General features: G+C 36.3%; 1 protein-coding gene across 1 annotated transcript in view; it reads left to right on the forward strand.

The window, feature by feature from the left end:
• The window catches only part of CATSPER3 (cation channel sperm associated 3), a 69,254-nt gene that overhangs the window by 38,286 nt on the left and 17,284 nt on the right, over nt 1-13,684 (forward strand). The window lies entirely within an intron of this gene.

The raw sequence follows: 13,684 nt of genomic DNA on the forward strand, positions 1-13,684 counted from the left end.
ACATGATACTTTCAGAAAAACCTGGAAAGACTTACATGAACTCATCAGCAAAATGAAAAGAGCAGAACCAGATCATTGTTACATTATTAAAATGGTGACCAACTCTGAATGACTTAGCTCTTCTCAGCAATAAAATGATCTAAGACAATTCTGAAGGACTTGAAGACTCATCTTCTGGAGTTCAAATCCAGCCTCAGACACTTCCTAGCTGTGTAACCCTGGGCGAGTCACCTAAGCCTGTTTACCTCAGTTTTCTCATCTATAAAATGAGCTGGAGTAAGAAACGGCAAACCACTCTAGTATTTTTGTCAAGAAAACCCCAACTGGGTCACGAAGAGTCAGACATGACTGAAACTACTGAACAACAAAATACATGCATACATACGTATGCATGTGACACCTTTACAAAAATTATGTGCTGGGGTAGAAAAATCTCATGTTTGCCTCAGTTTCCTCATCTGTAAAATGAACTGGAGAAGGAAATGGCAAACCTCTCCAGTATCTTTGCCAAGAAAACCCCAAATGGGGTCACAAAGAGTCAGACATGACTGAAATAAATGAATAGCAACAAGGCATGTATAACCTATATCAAATTGCTTGCTTTCTCAATGAAGGGGGAGAGGAGGGAAAGAAAGAAGGATAGAATTCAGAATTCAAAATTTTAAAATATGAATGTTAAAGATTTTTAAATGTAACTAGAAAAATAAAATATTAAAAAAATCCCTCCTCCTCCCTAATCCCATTCTCTCATTTTATTTCTGATGTATTTGTAAAACCAATTTTTTTCTGTGGTTATCCTTCATCCTGTTTACATATGAATGAGCTTCGAAAGATATCCTCTTATCCTCCATATTTGTATATAAATAAAATGTTTATCTCACTTATGAGAAATAATAAATTCCTCTTCCTTATTCCTCATTTCTTCCCTAGTGTATGTCTTTTTCTCCATCCTTTTCTTTCCTCTAAAAGCCATCAAAACAGAAAAAAACCCTATGCTCTGTGTTTGACTCTCTTTCAAGGGTGCTCTGTGGACCCTTTCTTCTTCCCTATTAATATATAAGCAGTTCATCACCATTTAGTTCCTTCCTGTTGCTCAAATGTTACTATCTTTTAAGATTTCTCTTGACTCCTATGTTTATGTTTCAAAGTTTCTATTCAGTTCTGGTCTTTTCATGAGGAATGTTTTATAATCTCTAAGTTCCATTTCTCCCCCATAAGATTATACTTATACTTAGTCTTATAGGTTAAGTTGTTCTTGGTAGTAAACCTTTATCTTTTGTCTTTTGGAATATCATAGTCCAAGATTTTCCTTTGTTTATGATAGTTGCAGCCCCATCTTATGTGATTCTAATTGTGGTTCCTTCATACTTTCGCCTTTTTTTGGCTGCTTTTTATTTTGTTAACTTGTAAGTTCTGAATTTTGACTATGACATCCCCCAGTGTTTTTAGCTTAGGGTCTCTTTCAGGAGATATCAGTATATTCTTTCTTTTTTACTTTGCCCTGTTCTTCTTATAGATCTGAGCAGTTTTCTTTTATGATTTTTAAAATAATATGATATCAAGATTTTGTTTGGATATGATTTCAGAGAATCCACTTTTTTGTGTAGTCTAGGTGTGACATTGACCTCCTATTTTCCCCAAGCTCTCCTCTCTCCTCCTCCTCCTCCTCCTCTTCCTCTTCCTCTCTCTCTCTCTCTCTCTCTCTCTCTCTCTCTCTCTATTTCTCTGTCCCTTTCTGTCTGCCTGTCTCTGTCCCCATCTCCTGTCTCTCTCCTGGAACTGGGGGGTCTGGCTTGTTCCCTCCACCTGCACTCAATTCTGAAGGTTGAGGTGGTGATCACAGAGAGGCAATGATATGACTATGACTCAAACTCTCTAACAGAGTTTTAGAGATAACACTGGTTGCGGGGAGCTATTTCTTGCCCATGTAGCTCCTGAGCCCTCATTTTTGTGCTTTCCACTTGCACAAAATTAGTCATAATGACACCATGAAATATTTACAAAACAATAAGGCAAAAGCAAGAATAATCATGATATTAGCTCAACAAAAGGAAAAGAACCTCAGAAATAATCACATTTACTCAGTAGAAGGCAAAATCAGAAATAACCAAAATGTAATAGTGTGCCCATAAACCTGAATCATATTCTACCATTAATACACATGGTGTACATAGAGGAAATTGGGCATACACTTACAGAAACCTAGTAGGGAGGCACAAGAATAGGGAAACCCACGTGACTGGGCCAAATCATGACCCTGTATAGCAGACTGTGATGTCTTAAGAAAATCATGCACCATGTGTTTCCCACTAAGTAAAACTGTTTCTTTGCTAACTGCTCCCCTTCATAGGTCTCCTTTCTTTTAATCTTGGGCTATTTAAACAATGACAAACTCTTTTCACACAGTGCTCTCCTGAGCAGCGGGCAGCTAGGTGGGCAGGGCAGGCAGGTGGTACAGTGGCTAGAGCACCAGGCCTGGAGTCGGGAAGACATTAGTTCAAATCCAACCTTAGACACTTATCTGCTGGGTGACCCTGGCCAAGACACTTAACCCTATTTGTCTCAGTTCCTCATATGTAAAAATGGGGACACCCTGGAGAAGAAAATGGCAGACTGCTCCAGTATCTTTGCCAAGAGAACCCTGTGGATTAGTCCATGGGGTGAAAAAGAGTCAGACATGACTGAACACTAACAACCCTTAGCACAGTGCTCCGAAAATGTTATATTGTTTCAGTAACAAGCAGTTTCCTTATGTTGGAGAAGTGCTAAATATCTCTTATCTCTACTTTGGGACTTTGAACATTTGTTCTCTCTCTCTTTCTCTTTTTTTGGAGGGGGGAAGGCAAGGGAAAGAGGGGTTAAAGTGACTTGCCCAAGGTCACACAGCTGGTAGTAAGTGTGTCAAATGTCTGAGGCCAGATTTGAACTCAGGTCCTCCTGAGTCCAGGGCTGGTGCTTTACTCACTGAACCACCTAGCTGCCCCCATTTGTTCTCTCTTAATTTTTAGAAAGTAACAGGGCCGTACTACAGGGTATTCCTAAAGTCTGGACACATAGGCAAAAATGCATATTTTCAAGAAATGAAATGAATAAAATTTTCAACAACATTTTATTTAATTGGAATATTAACAAATAACATTTTCAATATGATTTCCATCATTCATGATGCAAAGGTTGATGCGTTTTGCAAGATTCATGTGAACTCGATGCAACAGCTCCACAATACTGTCAATTTTAGCACATTCACACTTTGTGCGTTCAATCAAGCGTGTTGCATCTATGATTTTCATTGACTACATCTTCTCCTTTAGCATAGTCCAGAAAAAGAAGATGCTGAACAACACAGAGTCTTAGGCAAAATGGTTGATGAGATATTAATGAGATTTCCTATGTGTCCAGACTTTAGGGACACCCTGTACATTTTCTCAGCCAGCACTTCAAAGAGGAGCATATTATCTTTTAGCTAATCTGCTCTGAGGAAAGCCTTGCTTGTTATTCTCCTTCTGTTTCTCCTTCTCAAACCAGAGACCCCTGAAAGCGTTTTCCCCCCTCAGTCTATAGAAGGCAACCCTGACTTAAAATTTTTTTTAATTAACACAATCTATTTTCTTTTCCTCCCACCTTCCCATTCCTTTAAAAAAATGAAGGAAAAACAAATGCCGTGTAGCACATTTATGTATATAGATATGCACACATGCATGTATACATACATATACACATATACATATCTTCACCCTGAGTCTGGCAAGAGGTGGGTAGCATGTTTTATCTTGAATCCTCTGGAATTCTAGTTGGTCACTGCATTAATCAGAAGTCTTAAGTCTTTCAAAGTTGTTTATCTTTACAATGTTGTTACTGTATAGATTTCTTTTCCTGGTTCTGATCACTTTGAATAAGTTCTTGCAAGTTTTATCAGGTTTTTCTCAAACCATCATCATTTCTTACAGCATAATAGTGTTCTGTGGAATTCATATGCCATAATTTTGATTCAACCATTCTCCAATTGATGGTCACCCACTTGGTTTCTAGTTCTTTGCCACCACAAAAAGAGATGCTATAAATATTTCTTTTTGTACATAAGGGTTCTTTTCCTTTTTTAAAAAATCACTATGCGGATATAGACTGAGAGGAGTGGTATCATTTCTGGATCAAAGGATATACACAGTTTAATACCTTTTTGGGCAGAGCGAAATTGCCTTACAGGAGAGCTGGACCAGTTATTAGGTTCACTAACAATGCATTAATGTACTTATTTTCTCTCAGCCACTCCAACTGTTGACTATGCCAATCTAATGGTTATGAAGCAGAACTTCAGATTTGTTTATTTTTGCATTTCTCTAATTATTAGTGATCTGGAGGATTTTTTTTTCATGTGATAGCTTGGATTTCTTTCTCTGAAAACTACTTATTTATATGCTTTGGCCATTTACCAATTGGGGAATGGTTTTTATTTTTATAAATTTAAATCCAGTCTCTATATGTCTTTGAAATGAAATCTTTATTGAAGAGATTTGCTGCAAAGATTTTTTTCACGGTTAACTTGTTTCCCTTCTAACTTTAGCTGCATTGATTTTATTTGTACAAAATTTTATGTAATATAAATTGTTCATTTTATCTTTTGTGATCCTCTCTATCCTTTGATTATGACCTTTTCCTCTAGGCATAAAACTGACAGGTAATTTCTTCCTTTCTCCTCTAATTTATTTATGAAGTTACCATTTATGTTTAGTCTAAATCATGCTCCCATTTAGAGGTTATATAGTGTGGCATGTGGGCATATACCTAATTTCTACCTCACTTCTTTCTAGTTTTCCCAGCAGTTTTTGTTGAATAATGAGTTCTTATGCTGACAGGCATGATAAGCCTCCTTAAAATCACACTACGTAGGCTCATTCTGTGTCTAAGGCTCCTTTATGACTTAACCTTGTGTGCTGTACTAGTACTCTCAAGCTGTATTTAGCTTCCCACAATGCCCTTCTCATTACCCCAAACGCAAGGTTGCCTTCATGTGTATATACTCTGCACTTGTCTCTTAATTGTCAAAACTGACCAGTTTCCCTTCGAGACCTGCTGTCCTGGTTCAAGTGTTAATAAGAGATAATGACTTAAAGTGTTCCCACCTGTGAACAAGAAGGATCCTGGCATAGCGGTTAGGGCACTGTATTTGGAGTCATATGAACCTAGACTGTAAACCCTTCTTGATACTTCCTAGTGGTGTGTCCGTAAGCAAGTCGCAGCTTCTCTGAGTGTAAAATACCTACATTCTCTACTTCACAGGGGGTTTGTAAGAATCAAATGAAGCAAAACACTTGACAAACTTAAAAGTCAACTAATATTGCTGTTATGTTAAAATATAAGCTAATATTACTATTACGTTAAAAACTGTCCTCCATACCTTAGCTTGAAGGGATGACTAATTTGGAGGCTTCAGGCACAATTGAAGGAGAGACTTGGGGGCTAGGGGACTTACTTGCATCCCTCAAGTACCATCACATAGGCAGCTACCTTAGAATAATATTAACTCCTCATGTTTCTATAGCTTTTTTAGTATTTGGGTTTTACAAAAGTTTTTATTGATATTTTCTTATTATCACCACAGTTATCCTAAGTATCCCTCCCTCTGCCCCTTCCAGAGAGCCGTCCCATATAACAATTTTTTTTAGAGAGGAAAAAAGTCACTACAGCTAATTCATACATTGAAAAAGTCCAAAAACATGTGTAATGTATAACACCTCTGGACCTCTTACCTCCATAAAGAGCTAGGTTGGGGATGTCTTCTGACCTGTCTTCTCTCTAGTCCTGCTAGATCTTTATAATTTTGTTGAATTTCCTTTTGATTTTTTGCTGTTCTTTCCATTTACGTTGTTATAGTCACTGTGTATATTATTGTCTTGGCTCTGTTTACTTCATTCTATATCAATTCGTAGAGATATTTCCATACTTCTCTGTATTCATCACACACTTAATTTCTTACAATACAGTAATATTCCATTACATTTATGCACCGCATGATGGGCATCTATTTTGTTTCCAATTCTTAGCTATCATAAAAAATGCTGCTATAAATATTTTTGGAGTATATGGGTACTATTTTCTTATTAATGGCTTCTTGGAGTATAAGTTGGAGTCTCTGGTTCAAAAGGTATGGATATTTTAGTCACCTTATTTGCATAATTCCAAATTGCTTTCCAAAATGACTGTACCATTTCATAGCTCCACCAATAATGTATTAGTGTGCCTATCTTTTCACAATCTCTCCAACATTGACTGTTGATTTTTTTTGGTCATTTTTGGCAGTTTTCAGGGAGTGAGGTAAAATCTCAGGGTTGTTTAGCATTTCTCTTTTATTAGTGATTTGGAGTGTTTTTTTTCATGTGGTTATGAATACTTTGCTGGGTTTTTTGAAAATTGCTTGTTTATATCTTTTGACCATTAATCTCTTGGGAAATGGACATTAGTCGTGTGTGTGTGTGTGTGTGTGTGTGTGTGTGTGTGTGTGCGTGTGTGTGCGTGTGTGTGTGTGTACGTGTACACATATAATATATATAAAATTATTTATATATCTTGGATATCAAACCTTCATCAGAGAAATTTGATACAATTTTTTCCTTATTTGACTAATTCCTTTCCTAGATGCATTAATGTTAGATAAGAAAGCTGTAAAGTTTTGAATAATCAAATTCAGCTATTTTATCTTTTATAAAATTGCCTATATCTCTTGTTTTTGTAAGAATAAAGCTCCTATCCATAGCTGTGAGAGGATCTATATGTCTTCTAATTTCTTATAGTATCATCTTTAATATAATATAGATTCGCTTAACCATTTAGAATGTATTTTGGAAAGTGGCATAAAGTCTAAGCCCAGTTTCTGCCAGATTGCTTTCCAATTTTCCCACAAGTTTTTATAAAATAAAGATTTCCCTCCTAGGTAATTTGTTTCCCACTTTATCAAAAACTGGGCTATTGAGTTCTAGTGTTTCCTGATCTCCATTGTCTATTCTTTAGCCAGCACTGAATGGTTTGGGTGACTGCTGCTTTATAATATAGTTTGAGTTCTGGAAGTGCTATTTCCCTTTATTCATACTCCTTTTTATCATTTCCCTTGATGTTCTTGATCTTTTGCTTTTCCAAATGAATTTTGGTATCATTTTATCAAGTTCTGTAAAGTATCCCCTTTGTAATTTGTTCGGTATGGCATTAAAGGTATAAATTAATTTTGGTAGTATTATCATTTTTATTATATTGGCATGGCCTAACCACAAACATTGAACATTACTCAAGCTATTTAAATTGTTCTTTATTTCTTTAAGGAGCAATTTGTAATTGAATATACACAAGTCTTTTATGGACTTTGGGAAGTTGATCCTCAGATATTTTATGCCTTTTGTAGTTATTTGGAATTGGATTTTCTTTTCTATTATCACTTCTTGTGTTTTGCTATTATTATATGGAAGTGCTGTTGATTTTTGAGGACTTATTTTGTGGCCTGGAACTTTGCTGAATTGTCTCGATGATCGGCCTTGCTGATCACCTGGTTTCCAAGTAAACCATCATATCATATCAGTAAATAGAGATAGTTTTATTTCCTCTTTGCCTATTTTTATTCCTTTCATTTTTATTATCTTGTTATTGCTAGCATTTCCTGAATTATATCAAATAATAATGGGGAGAGTACTCCACTCCTGTATTTCCTGGAAAAGATTCTAGTGCATCCCTGTTACATATGTTGCTTGCCTTTGGTTTTAGACAGATGCTTTTTATGACATTAAAAAGGTTACTCTATACCTCTACTTCGTAGGGTTTTAACATGAAAGAGTGTTGTACTTTGTCAAAGTTTTTTTTTTCTGCATCTATTGAAATCACCATGTGGTTTTGTATATTTTAGTTCTTAATATGATTAATTATCTTGATTGCTTTCCTAATGTTGAACTACCTTTGCATCCCTGGTATAAATCACACCTGATTATCACAAATATTTCTTGGATAAATAACTGTAGTCTGTTTGATGGGATTTTGTTTAAAATTTTTGAGTCAATATTCATTAATGTTATGGGCCCATAGTTTTCTTTCTGTGTTATTTCTTTCCCTGGTTAGATATTAGGACTATATTTGTCTCATAAAAAGATTCCAATCGGATGCTTTCCTTTGTAATTTTTGAGAATAATTAGTCAAGTATGGGCAATAAATATTCCTTAAACGTGTGATAGAATTCTCCTGTGAATCTATCAGGATGAGGAGTTGTCATTGTTTTGGTCATTCCTTTACAGCTAGATCTATTTCCTTTTCTGAGACTGGGTTATTTAAGATCTCTGTCTGGTCTTTTGATATTTTGGGTATTTTATATTTTTGAAGGTATTTACTTCATTTGTGTTCTTTATGCTGTTAGCATATACCTGTGTATTATATATTCTGAATATTCTTTTTATTTCTTCTGGTTTTGCTGTCATTTCACCTTGTTCATTTGCTATTTTATTGATTTGATTTTTTGCCTTCTCTTTATTACATTAGTGAAGGGTTTCTCAATTTTATTAGTCTTTTCAAAGAACCAGCTTTTAGTTTTATTTATCATCTCAATGTAGTTTTTTGTTTCCAATTTATCTATTTCCCCTCTAATTTTTAATAATTCCTCTTTTCTGTTTACTTTAAATTTATTTATTGATTTTTCTAGTTTTAAAAATGAACATTTAGTTAGTTCTCTCTTTTTCTATTTTGTTAATGTGTTAATGTGTTAATGTGTTAATAAGGATAAGATTTCCCCTGACATCTGTTTTAGCTACATCCCAGAAATTTTGGTATGTTGTTTCATCATTATCACTATCTTTTACATAGTTATTAATTATTTCTTTGATTTGTTCTTTGACCCACTTATATTCAAGATTTTGTTCTTAAGTCTCCAATTGGGTCTGTATTTTTTGTTTGTAGTACCTGAACCAATTTCTATTTTTGTTGTGTTATGGTCTGTAAAGGATATAACTATTTCTGCCTTTTTACATTTGTTTGCAATATCCTTATGCCCTAGTACATAGCCAATTTTTGTAAATGTTCCGTGTGGTGCAGAAAAATATGTAAATTATTTTGCTGTGTCATTTAGAAAATGCTATAGGTCTTTTAAAGAAACTCTATAGTTTCTCTAGTAATTTATTCAGTTCCACATTTCCCCTTTTGTTTATCTTTTTGAACAAAGAGAGGGATATTGCATTCTCCTGTCATGATTCTGTTACTGTCTGTGTCCTCTTGAAACTCAGATAGTGTTCCCTTTTGGAATTTGGATGCTAAGGCATTTAGAACATGTAATTTCATTACTTATATTGGCTTGTTGTCTATGGTTCTCTTCGGCATAATATAGTTTCCTTGTTATACCTTTAAATTTTTTGAATGTTTGTTTTTGCTTTGTCAGATAGCATGATTGTACATAATTGTAGGTATAGGTATCAGTTTACACTTGACCTGGCTTCACCCAGATGATGTTTGTGACCCAAAGGAGTCTGGAATTATTTCCTCCCATCTTGTCATCCCTGCCTTACACAATATACTTCATTGCAGCTATTTCTGAGGCAGACTGTTTGCAGTGTCACACACTGTTGTAGCAGGAGCAACAACAGCGTTCAAGTTTGAGGAAAGAAGAGCTAACAGAAAAATTAGAAAGGGAGTTGAAACAAACATATAGAAACAAGAGCCATTTCCCAATGTAGAAAAGGTCACAATATATGAATTAGGCAATTTTCAAAAGAATATTTGAAAATATTCTTGAAAAAGAAGCTGTCAACAACCATATGTAAAAATGCTCAGAGTCACTATTGATAAAAGAAAAAAATTGCACAACTCTTGAATTGTACAAGAATTGAAACTGTCAGGTTGGCAAAGATGACAAAGGAAGAAAATGGCAATTACGGGAAGGGATGTGGTAGGATAAGCACACTAATATATAATTATTGGTGGAATTGTAAATTAGTCCAATCATTTAGGAAAGCAATTTGGAACTCTACTACAAAGTATTCCCCTAAATTGCTCATACCCTTTATCCCAGGAGTGTCAGTACTAGGCAAAGAGGTCAAAGACAGAGAGAAAGGACCCACGTGTAAAGATTATCCATGGAAGCATTTTTTTCATACAAAAACTTGGAAACAAATCATTCAATTGGGGAATGGCTAAACAAATTATATAAATATGAATATTATTATGCCATAAGAAATGGTAAGTATGACATTCAGAGAAACTTGGGAAGGCTTGTATGGACTTTTGCAGAGTGAAGTGAGCAGACAGGAGAATATTGACACGATGATGTAAAGAAAAGAAATCGATTTCGAAAGACTTCAGAACTTGGATCCATGAAGCAATCAACCAAGACTCCAGAAGACTGATAATAAATGAAATATGCTTCCTATTTTTTTTTTTTTGTAGAGATGGTGGTCTAGGGGTGTAGGAGACATACCATTTCAGATATGGCCAGCGTGTTGACTTATTATGTTTGACTATACTTATTATAAGGGAAGACTTTCTATTTGAGTTTATGGGGAGTTATAATGATGCAAAAAAGAAAAAAGAGTATTAATGAAAAGTTAAAATACACAGAAGGAAGCAGAAGTTTAGAATGAGACATAGGCAAACAAGAAAGCCAACATTTTTTGTTGCTGCTGTTCATTCATTTTAGTGGTGTTCAACTCATTGTGATCCTATTTGGGATTTTCTTGGCAAAGATGCTGGAGTGGCTTGCCATTTCCTTCTCCAGCTCATTTTATAGATGAAGAAACTGAAGCAAATAGGGTTAAGTGACTCGCTCAGGGTCACACAACTAGTAAGTATCTGAGGCCAGAGTTGAACTCAGCAACACGAATCTTCCTGACTCCAGGCCCAGCACTCTATCCACTGCCCCACCTAGTTCCCCCCAGCATTTTTACTGTTATTTTAAATTTAATGTACAGTTTAAAGGACTGTACATAATAAATGTTAGTTTTTTCCAAGTTTTTATTGATGTCATTTTAAAATATCACAACAATTTCTTCTTGTGTTCCTTCCCCTCCCAGAAAACTATATAGCAATATTTTTAAAGACAAAAAGAAGAAAATATCAATATAACTGATCAATACACTAATTATGAAAATATGTGCAATGCACCACACTTGTGGACCTCCCATCTCTGCAAAGGGGCAGAATGGGTGATGTCTTCTCATTTCTCTTCTTTTGAGCCATGTTTGTTCTTTGTAATTTTGCAGATTCACTTTTGATTTATTTTTGTAGTGGTTCTTTCAATTTACTTTTAGTCATTATGTGGAAGTTAATTTCACATACAGATATTTGAATATTCATATTTAAAAAAAGAAAAGGAAAATAAGAACACTGAGTAGCTAAAGAGGAGGACAAGGACTATAGTGCTGAGACTGAATGTTCTTCAGGGTTGACACACCTTTTCTTTTGGGAGGGCCAATCCTAGAGAGCAGATTTTTCAGTATTCAGGTTCATAGGGACAGTGCTGAAAGTCTGAGGGCAACAATTCAACCCAACCAGAAGTCAGTGAGCAGCTTGTCCAGGGTGACTGACAGTTGCTGCCAGATGAAGAATGAGCTTGTACTTGGAGACATCTAGGTGACACAGTGGATGGAGCATTGGAGTCAGAGTCAGGAATCCTGAGTTCAAATCCAGCCTCAAACACTTACTACCTATGTGACCCTAGGCAATTCACAATGTTTCTGTGCCTCAATTTCCTCATATGTAAAATGGTGATAACAGTAACCCCTAACTCCCAGAGTTGTTGTGTGGATAAAATGAGATCATATTTGTAAAGTGCTTAGCATAGTGCTTGGCATACAGTAGGTGCCAACTATAATAATAATAATAATAAAAAATAATAATAATTCCTTATTATTTCTGGCTTGGGTGGGTAGGTATAAATTTACATCATATGATTTAGAGCTACAAGAGACCCTAGGAAAGATAGACTTCTGGAAGCCGAGATGGCAGAGTAAGCAGCATATCGCTGTAACTCTTCCATTTTCAACCTCCAAAACAACCATAAAATAGTGTCCCCAAACAAATTCTGGAACAGCAGAACCAGCAGAAAGACAGGATGAAACAATCTTTGAGCCCAAGAAACTTGGAAGTTTGGGCAGGAAAGGTCTGTCTCACTCAAGTAAAAGGGGAGCACAGTCCAGGACAGGAAGCATCCTGGCAAACCAGCAGCAAGCCCCACCTCAGCAAACTGGTGGGAGCTCCTGAACCCCAGTGTGGTGGAACAGGCAAATGCCAACACCAAGACCCCCCCCCCTCCACATGCCTCAGCATAGCCAGGGGAATGGGCAGACTCCAGCTTGGAGAACCACCACATGTTTCAGTGTAGCCCCAGGCAAACAGGCAACCTCCAGTGGCCAGTGTATCGCCAGGGAAATGCAGAAACACCCCACCGGCCTCAGCACGCATCAGACACCACGACTAGCGCCAAGTAAGCTGCCAGTCCCCTAAAGCCTCCGGCACTACCAGCCACTCTTTACCCTACCTTTTTAGCACAGCACCAGACTCGAGGGTCCCTTCTGTGCCTCAGGGCAACATCAGTGCAGCACCAGGTAAATAGTCATGGCCTGGAGGCCCTAGCACAAGAAGCCTGAGACAGAGTCCCTTCCACCCTGGGAGCAGAGCTCAAATTTAGAAGAAAGGAAAAAGGCCAAAAAAAATGAGCAAAAACCAACAACAACAACAACAAAAAAGAATCTGACTACAGAAAGTTATGGTGACAGGGAAAATCAAGAAACAAACTCAGAAGAAGACAATGTCAAAACATCTTTGGGCGAAACCCCAAAGAAAAACAGGAAGTAGTCTCAAGCCCAGAAAGAACTCATGGAAGAGCTCAAAAAGGAGTTTAAAAATTATATAAGAGAGGTAGAAAAAACATTGGAAAATGAAATGAGAGTGATGCAAGAGAATTATGAAAAAAGAGTCAACAGCTTGGAAAAAGAAAACAATTTCTTAAAAAGTAGAATTGGCCAAATGGAAAAAGAGATACAAAAATCCACTGAAGAAAACAACTCCTTAAGAAGTACAGTTGGTCAAATAGAAAAGAAAGTACAAAAGCTAATTGAGGAAAGCAACTCCTTAAAAGTTAGAATTGGGCAAATGGAAGCTAATGATTCTATAAGACATCAAGAATCACATTCAAAAAAATGAAAAAAATAGAAGAAAATATAAAATACTTCACAGGAAAAACAACTGATCTGGAAAATAGATCCAGGAGAGACAATGTCAGAATTGTTGGACTACCTGAAAGCCATTATTAAAAAAAAATAAAAAGAGCCTGGTCATCATCTTTCAAGTAATTATCAAAGACAACTGCCCTGATATCCTGGAACCAGAGGGTAAAATATGCATTGAAAGAATCCATTGATCACCCCAGGAAAGAGATCCCAAAACAAAAATTCCAAGGACAAGGAAAAAATACTGCAAGTGTCCAGAAAGAAACAATTCAAATATTGGGGAGTACATGAGGCTTAGAAGAGACTTTGGACCATCTAGTCCAACCTTTTGATTTTACAAATGTGGAAACTGAAATTCATGGAACTTAAGCGACTTACTCAAATTCAGAAAGGCCTGAGGTAGGATTTGATTCTAGGTCCTCTGACCCCAGAGCCAGTGCACTGCACTATAAGTATTTGGGGAACCTAGAGACCATTGTTGGATGACTGGCAGGAACAGATTC

Source organism: Trichosurus vulpecula, chromosome 3, assembly GCF_011100635.1.
Source record: "Trichosurus vulpecula isolate mTriVul1 chromosome 3, mTriVul1.pri, whole genome shotgun sequence".
Classification (NCBI taxonomy): domain Eukaryota; kingdom Metazoa; phylum Chordata; class Mammalia; order Diprotodontia; family Phalangeridae; genus Trichosurus; species Trichosurus vulpecula.